At 42.1% G+C, this 17,625-nt stretch overlaps 1 long non-coding RNA gene across 1 annotated transcript in view; it reads right to left on the bottom strand.

Moving 5' to 3' along the window:
- LOC122459119 overlaps positions 1-10,566 on the bottom strand; it is a 28,127-nt gene extending 17,561 nt beyond the window's left edge. Inside the window, exon 1 of the long non-coding RNA XR_006279586.1 lies at positions 9,880-10,566. This is a non-coding gene — a long non-coding RNA (uncharacterized LOC122459119). The remainder of the gene's footprint in view (positions 1-9,879) is intronic.
- Positions 10,567-17,625: the final 7,059 nt, after the last annotated feature.

Below are 17,625 nucleotides of genomic sequence, written 5' to 3'. Positions count from 1 at the left end.
TAAAATGAATCTTTGACAAGTATTCAAGGTTTCAGCATATTCTCAATAATGAGGATTAAGTACCCACGATCCTGTGAAAGAAAAGTTTTATTCACTTACTAAGGAATATGTGAGTAATCATTAAGAGAGGTCAAATTAACTGAGATACTTTTTTAAAAAGGGCATCCAGTACAACATCTGCTAGAAAATCAATGATAAATATGTCAATTTTTAGAAAAAGAAAGAGATTAAGAAAAAGGTAGTGTAATGGAATGACTTAATGCTGTATTTTTAAAGAAAGGAGAAGAATTATAATGACATCATAAAATATTGTTCTGAAACTTTTTGACATTTTTATGTCAAGAAAAAGACTATTCTTTCTTGAATCAAGAGCAAACAGTGATTTCTGCTAACCATGGGCAATTCAGTCAAGTCCAAATAAATCCTGATTCTATACCGAGGGATTATGTAAAAAAGGCTCTGGACTACTCTGTGTCATTCATTATAATTCCTTGTTTAATATTTTTGCACTGAGACTGAAATTGAATTCAGTGGTCTAAATTTATAGCTAAGTGCTGTGAAAAATGTTCATGTTGTTTTGATGCAGGTATCTTTAAAGTAGGCTTTATATAAAATATAACATATACCTTTACCATATATTCCACTTCCAAAACATTACTGCTTTGTGTCTTTCAGTTTAGTTTCCATACAGTAATGTGAAATACAGAATCAGTAGTATGGTAATTGTTGAGCAGCAACATTGACAGAAATAAAAGGCATTGTTTTCCAAGTCATCATCTGTATTTTAATTATGAATGAAAGCCTCTGCTTTAACTGTCAGAATATTTTTATTCATGTCTTTTATACTTGTATACTATCCTTTTATATAGTTCCAATAGGGATGTTTATTTATATTCAGTATATGCATCTGTTTTTATACTGAAAGGTTTGCTTTTGCAAGCTGCCTTTATCTATTGATATCACATGGATCTAAGGGTGCTTTCGGTTCATTGGGATGAGGGAATTCAAAATGCCTGCAATAACACTACATCATGTCATTTAATATACCCTCAAATAATGTAATGTAAGTTAGAAAAAAAAACCCACAACTAAATCCAACATCTATCACAGCTAACACATTTACCTGTTTATTTAAACTCTTGCAATTCCTTCATATAGTTTGTCCAAAATTATGTTTATTTTCTATATTAATGTGTTGGTGTTCCTCTGATTATGCCACAATGCACTGTCTCTTTGGTCCAAAATGGATGATTCAGGCTTTGATCTTTTCATTCTGTACTAAACAATCAATTAATTTACAAATGTGTGAATTATTTATGAATCTACTTAAAACGGTTTAGTAAAAAAAAATCACATTTCACAGCAAAATCATGGTAGCTATCTGAACATCAAATTGTAAATCTGTAATTTTTCAGTTAACCAAATTGTAGAAAATGTATCTATCTTAAAGCGTCTAACTGAAGAATGTTTAATCTGGATAATAAAGGTCGATGTAAGATAAATGACGTGAATCAGTTACATTTTAAAGAGCAGAGTACTAAAAAAAGTATTAGAAAAAACATTTTCCCCTCCAGCCCTTCTTGTATATAAGAACAGAAATTATGATTATCTTGATGTTTACTAAGTTATGGAAGCTAAATTGTTGATTACATTTAATTTTGCACTAATGATTTTAAACATTTTGTTGCTGCTTCACACCAGGTGTCATATTGTTCTTTCCTTTTTTATGTTTGGGTAGGGATTTTTACATCTTCATCCTGTGTCATTATGGCTCATAGGTGGTAGATTCATAACTGGCTAATAGAAGAGAGTTTAAAAAGAGGTGTTTGAATAACCATCTACAACTAGTTTACAAACGATATAAAATTAAGAATTACAGTAAAATTGTATAGCTAAGGCAGAAAGCACACTGCTTAAAAGACTTACAAATTAAACCTTTTGAAGGAAGCAAAACTGAAGGGCTATATCAAAATGTAGAAAGATAAACATTTGTTTCTGTTGTGCAGGTGGAGGAACAGAATTTTGCAGTAAAAGTGTGGCATCTGGTGGTTCAGAGAAGAAATGGCAACCTATTTCAGATAATAAACAAGATGGTCAGTGCTTGAAGGACTGTATCAATTTAGAATAAATGAACATTCCTTTCCAAAGTATAGCACAACTCAAGATTCTTATTTTACTCTCCCAGTCTCACCCAATTTTTATACCATGTTTTTGTTTTCAAGTTCTAGAACACCCTTACTCCTCTCAAAAACAGAGGTTGAAATACTTGCATGTATATCCACCATAAGACCATGTTGCCAATTTCTCAAAAGTTATGGTAATGACTCACCTAAACCCTGAATTGGAGCTGGGGGATATATAGAGTTCTGACATAGTCCCACCTTTCACCATCATTGCTTCAAAAAAAAAAAAAGAAAAAAAAAGAAGGGAAGTTGAGGGAGAAAATAAAGCATGCTGTTACTAATTAGAGGAAGAACTGAAGCATTTGGGCGGAAGGGGCGTACCATTCAGTATGAGTACAGGACTCATAATTTGCTTACTAAGGTGTTTTATCACAGAAAATTTCATAAAGAATTCCTTTTCCCCCACCCCTGCAGCTTTGGGGGGCCCTGACCCCACAGAGGTAGTGGGGGTCCACTATGTGGAGAGAGATATTGAGAGAAAGGTACTGAGAGAAACCCCCACGTGACAGACAGTCATGATGTATATTTGTTACTCTGAAAGGCACGTGGATACCATGAAGATGAGTGAGGTGTATCAGGTCCTGCACCCCATACATGCTAGTGACCTCTTTCACAATGGCTCCTAAAATTCAATGTTTAAGTGGGAAGGGAACAAGAGTGGGAATCGAGCACCAATAAAGGCCATTCTCTCCCCTCTGCTCCACCTACCCACCCACACGTAAGCAATAGTTGCAGGAGTTATTGTTGACTCAAGGGGGTTACTATATTATTTATATAGCAATAGTGTTTAGCTGCCACAACCAAAGATCAGGCCCCATTGTGGTGGGGCCTGTACAAACATATATGTACACACACACACACACACGCACACACACACACACAAGCCTTCTCCTTTTTTTTAAGAGCTAGAGCTTTCTTCCCCCGACCCCTACATATCTCCTCAACATACCACTCACATATTTGGGATTGTATGCTGAGCAACGGCTTGCTCCCTAAAAATCACAACAACAAAAACAGCATAATCTACCAAACAATTCAAAACAAACACCACCACCCTTGACTGAAACACCAACACAACAATACTTAAGCAACAAGTTACTAAAAGGGACCAATTTTAAATAAGAAGTGCAACTACAAAAGGCACAGGATGTACAACAGAAGTTGCTGTTTTAAAATTTTTACTTTCATCTGTTGCTTGATAAATGCAGATAAAATATTCAGCAGCTTGCTATATTACTTTACATAATAGTCACAAAAGTTTGCATTGCAATGTTTCAAATGGTTGTGACATATCCTAAGCCACTGTACATTATGGAGGTCAGCTGTCCAGGAGTGAATTCAGACTGTGTGATAGGGCTGCTACATAACTGTAGTAACCATTATTCATGTAGAAACTAAACAATAAATCAGTTAATTTTGAATGAAGTAACTTTTGAAGTGATGTGTCTAATATTCTTGCATATTAAAATATCATGGACTTCAAATGGTTTATTTTGATATTAACAATAAGAATTTCTTAAATCTTTTGCTTTGTTGAAACGTCTTATTTCCCTGTTCTCTTTCTCAGCTAATCATTTTCTATTTTTTATTTTTATTTTATTCTAATTCAATTTATCATGAATGGTGGTTTGGGGTTATAAGTATTGAATGCTCAAACTGATGGATGGAAAAGATCTCCCCATTTTACTAAGGATTCATAATTTCCTCCATAACATGCAATAATATCAATGTCTGCTTGAAAGCAAGAATTCAGGGTTAATAGTAAGGAAATATCAAAGTAGCCATGTTCACACTGCACCCTATGGGTGGAATGCTGTCCCTGATATGGTCTGTGAAGCACTACTTCCTAGGGTTACCAACTTTCTATTTGCAGAAAACTGAACACCAATGCCCCGCCCCTGCTCCAAGGCCCTGCACCGCCCTATTGTTTCTGCAAGGCCGCACTTCCACTCACTCCATTCCCCTTCCCTCTGTTGCTCACTCTCCCCACCCTCGCTCACTTGATCATTGTCATCGGGGTTGGGCAGGGGGCTGGGGGCTCCAACTGGGGGTGTGGGATCTGGGGTTCAGGAGGTGGCTGGGGCCAAGAAGTTCATAGTGTGGGAGAAGGTACAGTCTGTGGACTGGGGGTGCAGGCTCTGGGGTGGGGCCAGAAATGAGAGGCTCAGGGTGCGGGGGGGGGGCTCCAGGCTGGGACAGGGGTGTAGAACAGGGTACAGACTCTGGGCTCAGGGTGGTGGGGCCAGAAATGAAGGGTTCAAGGTGCTGGAGGGGCTGGGATTGAGGAGTTTGGAACATGGGAGGGGGTTTTGGGCTGGGGCAGAGGGTTGGGCTGTAGGAGTGGGTGAGAGTTCTGGCTAAGGGTGCGGGCTCTGTTATGGGGCTGCGGACAAGGAGTTTGTGGTGCAGGAGGGTGCTCCAGGCTGGGGCGCAGGGGGGGCTTGGATATGCGAGAGGGTGTGGGCTCCAGGAGGGAGTTTGGGTGCAGGAGGAAGCTCAGGACTGAGGGTTTGAGGTGTGGGAGGGGGTTCAGGGTGCGGGCTCTGAGCAGCCAAGCTGGGGCAGGGGCTTGGGATGCGGGAGAGGGTCGGGGTGCAGGCTCCAAGCAATGCACCGCTTACCTCCGGTGGCTCCCAGAAGCAGCCGGCATGTTCCTCTGTCTCCTAGGTGCAGGGGCGACCAGGTAGCTCCATGCACTGCCCCTGCCTGCAGGTGCCACCTCTGCAGCTGTCATTGGCCGCGGTTACCAGCCAGTGGAAGCTGCAGAGCCAGTGCTCAGATCAGAACTCACTGAACTTGGCTGACTGGCCCCAGGCCTCTTGGCCCTTAAAGGGGCAGGCCACCATATTACACCTCCACCCACCCCCCCTTATAGCAGCCTCCCTACCCGCCCCTGTGCCTAGGAGCCAGAGGGACAAGACAGCCATTTTCAGGAGTGGCGCAGAACCAAGCAGAGAGCCTGCCCGCCCGCCCTGCTGCAGGTGGCCAACTGGACTTTTAACAGCACAGTCAGCAGTACTGACTGGAACCGCCAGCTTCCCTTTTTGACTGGGTGTTCCTGTCGAAAACCAGATGCCTGGCAACCCTACTACTGTCTCCTTACTCAAATCCCTCCTTAAGGCCAATTTCTTCTGGCAAGCCCAGAAACCAGAATACAGGTCTGCCTGCGTGGACCCAGTTGTATGATTGGGGCCTAAACTCCCTGGCATGGGACCACGTTTTTAAATTTGCACAATGAGAGAGACCATTTGGGTGCTGTAGAATAAATGAGAATTTAAAAAGAAAGTCACTAAAATATATTTTGGTTTGGTATTATATGAATGCGTATTTCCCTGTTTCTTCTTTCTCATATTCCTGTGTCTAGATGTGTGATCCATTAAGAGCATAAGGCCTGTATCCATGGTGAAAGAGCACTTATGCGTTGCAATACCTAACTTCACCACCCAGTGGAATCCACAATCCCTGAGTTAGACACCTAGGCTCTCTACATACTGGAGGGGGGGGGGAGGCCTGAGAATGGGATCCAAAAAAGCCAGCATGCTGAGAAGGGAGCCATCTCTTAGTCAAAAACCCACAAAGGTTTATATAACAAGTATTTCCAGTCCCAGCTCTTAAAGTGCTTTTACCTATCTGTGAGTTAATCAGTACTGTATTATCCCTATTTTACAGATGGGCACTTTGAGGCAATGAGAGGATATGACTTGGTTATGGCCACACAGAGGTAGTGCCAGAGCTGGGACTAGAATTCAAAAGTCCTCATTCCTAGTCCTCGGTACTAGTCCCAAGACCATCCTTCCCCTATTTATTCTTGTAATGTTTTCTTTCCTCTGTTCAGAGGAAGTCTCTGTCCTTTCTCTCTCCTTGCCACATGGCCCCTTTTCCCCATTGCTACAAAACTCACTGTCTAGCCTCCCCCCTTGCAGTATTGCAACATTCTGCCTCAGTTTCCCCACCACAATCTTCAGCTAACTCCCATTATAAAGATGACCTGGCCCTCTGGTCAAGCCACTTTGAAGAATTTCACCTTTTCCAGGGTATCAACATCCCAACACAAAATCTTCACGTTGGTCTGAAGCTGGGCGAAGCTCCTCCTTACCAAAACACCTGTCTTCTCGCCTCAGCTCCTCCTGGGCTCTTTTGGGGTGTTTCCTACTCTCCCCTAAGCTCCCAGGCCTTTCTACTGGAGTCTTCCACAGGCTTCTGCTCTCCCCCAGCCAGCCCATCATTGCTGGGCTTTCCTCCTCAGTCCCTAGGTTCTAGTTCAGCCCACAAGCCTCTGGGTCTTCTTGGGCTCAGTCTTTACACACCTCACCAGCATCCTCCTAACCCAAGCATCCCCATTCCTGAGGCCTATCTGCTCTCCTCCCCAGCCAGCACTCAACTACTGAGCTTTCTTCCTTTGAAGTCCTACACCCTTCTGTAAAGGTTTAGTGGAGCAGGGCGCACTGAACTTGGCTGACTGGCCCCAGGCCTCTTGGCCCTTAAAGGGGCAGGCCACCATATTACACCTCCATCCCCCTTTTATAGCAGCCCTCTCCCTACAATAGTTCAACCTCTCCTATATGTTCCTCCCGCTGCAATGAGTTTCTTTGTAACTTCTCTGTTTCTGTCTCCCTCATAACATGACCATTTCTTGGGGCTGGAAGGCACTGCTTCTCAGGTCCTGGAAGAAGTACTCCTGGCCACCTATTCCTCCTTACTTCCTGCCCCATTGTGCTGCACTAAGAGGCACTATGGGGGTTAGATAGCAGTGGAGAAGGAGCAGAAAGTCTTAGTTACCTGTGAGGAAGCCCTAAAAGAAGCCTCTGCTAGTGGGAAAGAGGAATTAAGGGGAATACCTTTGCTGACTGCTTGCAGACTTCCTTGTGAGTGACACCGACATTCTAGCTAGCAGGGACAAGAGTGTCATCAAGAGCAAATACATATGACTGTCACACCACATGACTAGATCTCTGGATTGCTGGGCTATATGCATAAACATCTAGGGTTTCAGCATGGTTCCTTGTACCCACCCCCTCCGCTTTTTTATTAATATTATTTTGTATTGCTATTGCACTTAGGTATCCCAGTCATGGACCAGAACACAATTGTGCTGTACACTTTACAAACACACAACAAAAAGATGGTTCCTGCCCCAGACAGCCAGTAGTGATTTCTCAGTAGTCGTAACTTCATGCTCTCCCTACTGAAGACCACTTTGTGCAGCACTATTTATTTACTGCAAACAGCATTTCCTGACTGTCCAGTTAATATTACTTTAAACTTACAGAAACATTGCATTATTAACAGGATTCTTTACTCCCTTTAAGTCAAATTCTCCAATTAAAACAAGAAATCTCCAAACAGACAACACTGCACTAACAGGGGATTTAATTGGTTTAACTCAGCTCATGTTTTTGCTATTCACAGACCCCCTTAAAATTTCCTCTGGCTTCAATATGAAACAAAGTCTTTGCTAGAAAAAGCCTATGCAGGAGAATACTTTCCTAATGAAAGCCCAAAGACTAGCCTATACTGCCTCCAAGTGGAGGCAGGTTTCAGAGTAGCAGCTGTGTTAGTCTGTATTCGCAAAAAGAAAAGGAGTACTTGTGGCACCTTAGAGACTAACAAATTTATTAGAGCATAAGCTTTCGTGAGCTACAGCTCACTTCATCGGATGCATCTGGTGGAAAAAACAGAGGGGAGATTGATATACACACACAGAGAACATGAAACAATGGGTTTATCATACACACTGTAAGGAGAGTGATCACTTAAGATAAGCCATCACCAGCAGCGGGGGGGGGGGGGGGAAAGGAGGAAAACCTTTCATGGTGACAAGCAAGGTAGGCTATTTCCAGCAGTTAACAAGAATATCTGAGGAACAGTGGCGGGTGGGGTGGGATGGGGAGAAATACCATGGGGAAATAGTTTTACTTTGTGTAATGACTCATCCATTCCCAGTCTCTATTCAAGCCTAAGTTAATTGTATCCAGTTTGCAAATTAATTCCAATTCAGCAGTCTCTCGCTGGAGTCTGTTTTTGAAGGTTTTTTAGGGTACAAGAGCTGAGGAAGCATTGTTCTAAGTCAGCCATAACAATGTTGGCATACTGTGGGCCTTGCGGGTACCCATCGCAGTGCTGCTGATTTGAAGCTATACATTGTCCCCATATGTGAAATAGTGATGGGTGAGGACAAAGTCACAAAGTTCATCCACCAGGTTAGCCGTGACATTATCGGGGATACTGTTCCTGACGGCTTGTAGCCCATCTTTGTGTGGAATGTTGTGTAGAGGGCTTCTACATCCATAGTGGCCAGGATGGTGTTTTTAGGAAGATCACCAATGGACTGTAGTTTCCTCAGGAAGTCAGTGGTGTCTCGAAGATAGCTGGGAGTGCTAGTAACGTAGGGCCTGAGGAGGGAGTCTATATAGCCAGACAATCCTGCTATCAGGGTGCCAATGCAAGGCACTGCTCAAACAGCTAACAGGTGGACTAAAGTTTAGTACTCCACCCCAATTAGGCACAACAAAATCCACTAAATACAGCAATTGGACCCAGCTGCTTTCTTATTTCAGTTAGCTGTTAGATGGCTGCTTTACCTCAATATGCAGTGAGCCTACTTGATGTAAACTTCATTGAGCGAGGTAGCATACAAACACCCAGTACAGAAAAGAAACGGTTAAACAGTCATTTAATGACCTCCTTGTGAGTGACAAACCAATTGTTAAAAATAAGCACTGTTTAGAGAACAGCCCACCTAAATAAAAACATGTAATACCAACTATGATGCAGTGAATGTCACACCAGGTAAATAACAAATCTTGTGAAATGCATATATGTGCTTTACAACCAATTTATAGCTGTGCTATACACAGTCAAATCTCTGGTAAATTATTAAGCCTATTAAATAAGCTTTTTGTCCATTAAGCACGTTATACCAAACAGTCTGGGCAGCACTAGCAGCAGCATATTGCTGGATAAGCACTAACATGCAGGTGCCATGTTATAGAGAAATTCTTCCATTGCAGGAGATGTTATGAGTCAGGGTGGCTTGATGCATGGTGGGATGTTTTTTGCTACTTCTTTTTTTGCAGGCAAAACATGCTCATTTGTACTATTTTGTGTTTGCTGTGGGTGCTAACATAAGTACTCAGTGGGTTTGTGCAAACCACAACCATTGTGACCACCAAGTTATACCTCCCACTGTGTAAACTGGGCGTATCTGTCAATAGTAATGCTCCAAGTCTCACAATATTTGTTTTTTTCTTAAAAGCCCAATTCCCAGAATAATGCCACCTCAGCTTTTGGGGGGAAGGGGAGGGGAAATCTATGCTTGCAAACCCAAAAGGCTCAGAAAACAAATTTTAATCCCCTTCCCCCCATATTATTTTTTTAAAGTACCATGATTTTTACACAACTTTTGGAGACTGACTCATTTTTGAATGCTTGGAGATGGCAATACCATAACGTACTCCTGTATGCTCTGGCAAGCTACATTATGGGCATACTCATCAGCTGCAATTCTATTTGCAGTGTTGGATTTATATTTTTCAATATATTTTGTCATTAAAACATACTTACAAGAAACAAACGTTTGAAACATTCATAAGGGGAAGTGGGGAGGTTCTGAATGCAACATTGGAAGGACAAATCTGAAAAATCTCCCTGACCAACCTTTAAACAATTCTCTCTTCCACAAGTGGATCTGACTCACTGTAAGCAGGAAGACCTGGGCTCACTTCCTCACGTTTTGTATTGCAGGCAGATTCAATCCTTTTCTAGCTAGCTTGGCCCTTTCTCTACTGAGCCTAGCTGTTCTCTGCTGGAGGTGTGGCCTACAGAGGAAGCCTGCAGGAAAAAAAGAGTTCCACATCCTGGAGAAGAGAAGCCTCTAGTAGAAGGTAGGAAGCTAATTTGGAAGGAGCTAGCATAGAACTCAGATTCTGAGCTACCACCTCTAGCAATTTTATCCTGAGTCTTGGCATACTTCATGTTTTTCTGGAAGCCCCAGTCCCTAGAGTAAACTCTCACCTTTGATTGCAAAAAAAAAAAAAAGAAAAAGAAAAAAAGAAGAAGGTCCTGGCTCTTATGGTTGTGGAGAAAAGCTTAAAAATTAGAATCTTAAAGGCTCAAATCGCAGAAGAATCTAAAATGTATTATTTTAAAGCCAATATCATGGGGGGCTGGCTCTTGATTTTTGTGAATCTTTAGGATTAGCAATACTGAGATCTGAAAGTTGTTTTTATTTTCTTCAGCACATTATCACTTGAGGCCTTCCTACAACCCAGTTGGGTGTTTCAAATTGTATGTTGGGGAAACCCTGCTTTTATCTACAGTACAACAACAAAAAACAATAGTACAATACTCCGTGACCAGTGGTTGAACTGCAAAGGAGGGTGCATTGACTAGACACCATGCTTATATCTTACATAACAATATCTTGCTCCTGAACATGTGTTAGAAATTTCCTGAATGTAAAGTTTTCAATAAAACTTTTCATTGCAAGTTAGTTTTTGTTTTGTGGTAAAAAACTTAAGTTTACAATAAAAAGTTAGCAAATTTGTTGTTGTTTGTTTGTTTGTTTTGGTTTTTTTTACTATCTGTAAAGCTGGTGGAAATTTTTGACTATCGAAAATATCCATTTTGACTTTTTTTTTTTAAATCAACTATAAAATAAGTTCAGGAGTGGCTGAAGTACCCATAGCACCCAGCCAGTGCATTTCTAACCCATCCTGATCTGACCATGGACATTCCAATTTTTACCTCCCAGCTGAAATTGCCAGCAAGAGTTTTAACTGTGATGTTAATAACTTTCTGCTGGGAAGAGGACTGAGACCACCGATTTATTTCACATAGACTACCATGCAGAAGATAAGTAGCAATTGCTTCTAGTTACTACCAACTTTTGGCCTGTAACTACCAACATGGGCCACAGTAAGACTGTTGACCTATCTCCTCAGGCATTCATGTCTCTGTCCTTTTTATGGTTTATCACTGCATTGTACAATTTATAATAGAGTGCAATCACAAGTTTCTTTATTAAGAAAATAACTTTATCTATCCTTGTCCGAATAAATGTATATAGATAACTGAATTATTACCATGGCTCACTACAGCATATTATCTTTTTGTCACGAAGTATTTATTATAGGCAAGGCTAGCAACTCCATGTTTTAACTGTATGTTAAAACTGTATGTTTTAAGGTTGCCTGACACTTTCCAGTACAAGACCCGGTTTTCAGTTGCTTCTTACTTTGCCAAATTTTAACTGTTCAGGCTGAAAATTTACATATAAGATGTCTCCCTCAGGAGGAATGTTTTAGGCAGTTCCAGTCAAAATGGTTTGGCCATTTGCAAGAATGGGCTAGGAAAAATTACAGCCCATCCTTTGAAGCCAGGACTTGAAATTTGCCAGGGTGTGGCTGTTATGTCAGGGATGTGCCTTTTGTTGAAAATCTGCCCAAATCTGGCCAATTTATTAAAAAAAATCACAGTTCACATATGCTCAGTAGAGAATTTTTTGATTTTAGCAGCTAAACTATGCAAAGATTCAATCCTCACTGAGCATGCGTAAGCCTCTCACAGCTCCTAGTGCTAACCAGACTGTGCTTGTGCCATTACCACAGAGCAACTGAACGTGTTCCATCCCCTCACAGCTCCTACCTGTAACAAGAATGACTAAGCATCATCCTTTCAGCCCAAAGCTACATGGTAGAAGTCATTCTTTCCCTATAATGGCTGCTGCAGGCTAGGGTGAAGTTAGACACTGGAACAAAGCCTCCCCCGCACTGACGGCCCCGCCGATCAACTCCTCCCCCTCCAGCCCAGCACCCCACCATGATCAGCTGTTCCATGGCATGCAGGAAGCACTGGGAGGGACCGGGAAGAGTGTGGAGGGGGCGTGTTTGGGGAGGGGTGGGCAGGGTCTGGAGCAGAGTTGAAGGATGGAGCAGCCTCGGATCCAGAAGAATCCGGCGCCTGTGTTGGGAAACACAAATTCCCAGTCCCTGCTTCAATAACTATTTAATTATTTATACAAAGTGGAACAGCCACAACAGGAAAGACTGAGAAAGACCCGCACGAGCCTGTCCCATAGCCCAGTGGCTAAGATACTCTCCTGCAATGTGGGAAACCCCAGTGAAAATTCTTTCTCCACATCAGGCAGAGAGAAAATTCTTTCTCTCACATCTCAGGTGAGCTATAAGTCGGTGCCAGTCCACCTCCTCCTATGCTTTTTGTTAAAAAGCTCAAAATCGAAGTCAAAATTTTCAGGTCGAGTCAAACAAACCATTCATTCAACCCAACTCAAAATGTTTTCTGACTTTTTGATTTGCTGAAAATTTTGAAAAATTCATTTTCGGTTTGACCAGAAACTAAAGTTCTTTTATATTTTTTGGAATTGCTAGTTAATCCAAAACCACATTATACACACAGCTTTTTCAAATATTTATTCAAATATGTATCTGCATGTAATTTTAAATCTACACATGTATTCTGTTAATAATGTGGCATCTTGAAGGAAATTCTAGAGGGGACATAGTTGATGTCAACTTAACAAATAGGGTTGCCAACTTTCTACTCGCACCAAACTGAACACCCTTCCCCTGCCCCTCCCCCGAGGCCCTGTCCATGCCCCACCCCTTCTCCGAGGCCCTGACCCTGCTCACTCCATCCTCCCTTCCTCTGTCGTTCACTCTCCCCATCCTCACTCACTCACTCACTCACTCACTCACTCATTTTCACTGAACTGGCTCAGAGAGCTGGGATGCGAGAGGGGGTGAGGGCTCTGGCTGGGGGTGTCGGCTCTGAAGTGGGGCCAGGGATGATGGGTTTGGGGTGCAGAAGGGGGCTAAGGGCTGGGGGGTGGAGCCAAGGAGTTTGGAGTATGGGAGGGGGCTCCAGGCTGGGGCTGAGGCAGGAGGTTGGGGTGTGGAAGGAGGTGTGGGCTCTGGGCTAGGGGTGTGGGTTCTGGGTTGGGGCCAGAAATGAGGGGTTCAGGATGCAGGAGGGGGCTCCAGCAGGAGGCAGGGGGTTGGGGTGTGGGGGGTATGAGGGCTCTGGCTGGGGGTGCAGACTCTGGGATGAGGATGAGGTGTTTGGGGTGTAGGAGGGTGCTCCAGGCTGGGACTGAGGGGTTCAGAGAGCAGGAGGGGGATGAAGTCTGGAGCAGGGGGTGAGGACTCCCCCTGGGGGTGTGGGCTCTGAGGTGGGGATGGGGATGAGAGGTTTGGGGTGCAGGAGGGTGCTCCAGGCTGGGACTGAGGGATAAGAACTGGGGCAGGGAGTTGGGGAATGGGAGGGACTCAGGTGCAGGCTCCGGGCAGTGCTTACCTCAAGTAGCTCCCAGAAGCAGCAGCATGTCCCCGCTTCACCTCCTATGCAGAGGTGTGGCCAGGAGGCTCTGTGTGCTGCCCCGTCCACAGGCGCTGCCCCTGCAGTTCCCATTGGCTGCAGTTCCCGGCCAATGGGAGCTGCAGGGGCAGCGCTTGGGGCGGGGGCAGCATGTGGCACCCCCTGGCTGCCCCTATTGTAGAAGCCAGACGAGGGACATGTCAGCTGCTTGCCAAGAGCCGCGTGGCGCAGAGGCTAGCAGAAAGCCTGCTAGCCCCATTGTGTGGCGCCGCCAACCGGACAGTCAATGGCCCAGTCAGCACACCAGGATCCCTTTTCGACTGGGTGTTCCAGTCAAAAACTGGACACCTGGTCACCCTATTAACAAGTAATATCTTGGGAGCAAGAAAATGGCTTCATATTATGTTGGGAAACTCAGCAATTCCCCTTCCTGCAGAATTTAGGTTTTCCTGGGACAGTGTGTCTCTCCTCTCCAAGTACTACTCAGAACCAAACTTGCTTAACTTAGAAGAGATGATAACATCACAGCCTGAAATGATACAGAAGTAATAAGTGTTTACAAACTTGCATTAAAAGCTGATGCATTTTGTAATGAATACATCTTTTTAAATTCTGCCACTTAAAAACTATTCTTAAACATTTAATCAAACCTTTATACAATATTCACAAGTAAGTGCTGAGCCAGAGAGAAAGTTTATTGATCAAAGGTGATATATCCAGAAGCAATATACTGTTTACAGTAAGTTGTCACTCAATTGAATAATGATTTAGCCATTTACAAGGAAAATCCTTGCAAGTAGAGGTCTAATACGGTGATACTCAGTCTTCATGATGGAACCACCTTGCCAAGATTAAGTTCCATAAAGCACTTCACACAAATTTTATTGAAACTATTGTAGAGTACTTTATGTGAAGGATACAGAAGCACATAAAGGATTGTGCAGTAAATTTTGTAATGAAGGCCACAAATGGTTTGTTAAAGATCCCTATGTGGATGTCAAGTCTCAGAGAAGGTATCACTAACCTGATGTATCTTTTCCAATAATTTGTAGCCTACCAAAATGTTGTCAAGAAGATGTAACTACAGGCAAATGACTTAATGGTTAGCATAAACACTCCATCTCAGATGAAAAGGTGATCACAGCTTCTGTCTATCAAATGGTTTGTCACCTAGTTGTAAACTCACCATGAATCCTATCAGCAGCCTGAGCCCTCTCTGACAGTGGCTCTCAACCTTTCCAGACTACTGTACCCCTTTCAAGATTCTTATTTGTCTTGTGTATCCCCACGTTTGACCTCACTTAAAAAAATCAGACATAAAAATACAAAAGATTTCAGAGTAGCAGTCGTGTTAATCTGTATTCTCAAAAAGAAAAGGAGTACTTGTGGCACCTTAGAGATTAACAAATTTATTTGAGCATAAGCTTTTGTGATGCATCCGATGAAGTGAGCTGTAGCTCACAAAAGCTTATGCTCACATAAATTTGTTAGTCTCTAAGGTGCCACAAGTACTCCTTTTCTTTTTAAAAATACAAAAGTGTCACAGCACACTACTACTGAAAAAATGCTTACTTTCTCATTTTTACCATACAATTATAAAATAAATCAATTGGAATATAAAGATTGTACTTACATTTCAGTGTATAGTATACAGAGCAGTATAAACAAATCGTTGTCTATGAAATTTTAGTTTGTACTTACTTTGCTAGTGCTTTTTATGTAGCCTATTGTAAAACTAGGCAGATAGCTAAATGAGTTAATGTACCCCTGGAAGACTTCTGCATACCCCCAGGGGTATATGTACCCCTGGTTGAGAACCATAGCTCTATAAATCCAATCCCACGACGTGCTAAATAGAAGAGAGCAAATAACTTGCTGTGAATAATTTATCCAATGAGGTTAGCTTCTTTTTCTGCTAGTGGAATATCATTGAGCAAATCATGATTTCCTCTAATGTAGTCATTATTCAGAACTATTTAACAATTTTGGGACAATTTTTGTAATTATGTGGATTGAGTGAAAGCAGTTATTTGTGAAGATTAGCTATTTGTTATTGGAGGTATGTTGGTTAGTTGAGATCATTCAGGTAAGTTACATGCTATTGATTCTGTTCCTTGACTTCCAGTGCAATTATTCATTCAAAGAAACTGAATATTAGGTCTGCATGCACAATTGCACATATTACTTTGAAATTCACTTTCACCAAATGTTTGTGGTAGTAAAAACGTGTTTACATGAATGTTCTTGGCAAGCATACATTGAAGGAGAGTGAACATCTTTCCTAGCTCTCTATCAGCGCTTATACAGTGCTTATTGCTGTAGTGTCTCAATCTGTACAAGGATTAAAAAGCACGGGAAGATCTGACTTAGTCAAAGCAAATTCATTTTAAAACTCAAGTGAACATTTGTGGAATATTTTCTGCAGTGCAGTATTAGTGCAATTCTAATGTTGAGTACCTCCTGCAAGGTGCCATTCATTTCAGTGAGCATGGAAGTTGCTTAGGATTTTATAGGATTGAGCACTATGTGCTAAAAACCATGTTCAACAAGGTTTAAGTTCTTGTAGGGCACATTTGTTAATGCATTGGTGAATTTAGTGTTCATGGAGGGTGCTTAATTTACTTCATTTGTGATTAAAGTCCTCTGTCACAGAACAGTTATAGAATGAGCAGTGACCGTGCAAAGCTTCACACTCTGTCCTATGTAACATTCCCTCTAATTTTTGACATGCCGTGAGCACAAATAATTTCTTCTGTGCAAATTGTGCTTCTGTGCACATTTTTGTGCACGGTGTTTTGCTGTGTGCGTGGGGTTTAAGATCTGTGTGCTTGTACAGCTTCAAGGGAACAGTGATCCTGACGTGGGAGAACAGTTTCCAGGGTGACAAGATACTTCTTCAGTTTCTGCAGTCTCCTTATTCTTTCTGTGGGGGCTACTAGCTTATGATGATGGGTTTTGTAGCATGGATTCCTGTTTCTCAGTATCTAAACCAAAACCAACTTATTTCACATGGGTCAGAAAAAGTCACAGGATGGTAGAAACCCCCCTGCCACTGCTGACCTTTGCCATATTTGAACTGGTGTTCTACTTCAGATTCTAATACCAGTTCTCTGAGCGCTCCCATGATTTTTAAAAATCAGTTTTTAAAAAGTCTGTCTGTGTTGCTGTCGTTTACAGTAGAGTTCCTGGAATGTTTGTATGTATGCAGGCGTGCGCGCACACACACACAGACACACACACACTGTACTTTTAATTGTTAAGCTGTCAAAAGCATTTGTAAAGAGATCATGTACAGCTTCTCCACAGTGGTTTGACACTGAAAATCACCTCAGAGCTGATTGGACTCTTCATCAATCACCCTGATCATGGTTGCTGTATGGGCAGAGGATTTAAGAGAGCTGATCTGGTCTGTCACTCTAGGGCAATGGATAAACATGGTGCTTTTTTTTTTTTTTAAATCTTCCTCTGGCCTACCTGGCATCAATCAACAGGAGTGACAAAACCACTGACACAACCACCACAGGCAAAAGAGTGCTTTTTTTTTTTCATTACTAAACTTTCATAGTGTGATAGAGAAAAGATATGTCTATAAAACCCAAGGCATAGAACATGAAGTGGTGTGAGAATCAGCCATCATAGGAACTCAGAGTAGAAGCTGGTCTGAATAATAGAAATAGAGTAAAAGAAGGGTATAAATTAGCTATGGGATTATTCTTTTACCAGGAAAACAATGAAATCCCATAGAAATGCTCCATCTAAATTACAATGCAAAAAAATTTCAGCAGATGCCTCTTTGTGTTACCATGAGACAAAGTGGGAGATTACAGGCAAACTTCATGCAACATTGCTGTAATTGTCCTTGGGGACATCCAATGAGTCTCTGAAGGCTCTGACACCTTGGAGGTCATCTCTTTAACTGAATGTAGAAGTGCCTTATTTTGTCTTTTACATCAGTGAATATGATTAAACTCCTGCTGTTGTGCTAAATTTCAAAGATTGTAAAAAGTCTGAGGAATTAAAAAGGTCACTGCAGTATTTCATTTCAACAGCAAATCTATGGAATAATGTTGTACAAGTACATAGGAAACTGCTTTGAAAAGAGAACTCG

The sequence above is a fragment of the Dermochelys coriacea genome, chromosome 3, assembly GCF_009764565.3.
Source record: "Dermochelys coriacea isolate rDerCor1 chromosome 3, rDerCor1.pri.v4, whole genome shotgun sequence".
NCBI classification, from domain to species: Eukaryota; Metazoa; Chordata; order Testudines; family Dermochelyidae; genus Dermochelys; species Dermochelys coriacea.
The sequence above is the reverse complement of the archived record's forward strand: the minus strand, read 5'-3'. Positions and strand labels throughout refer to the sequence as shown.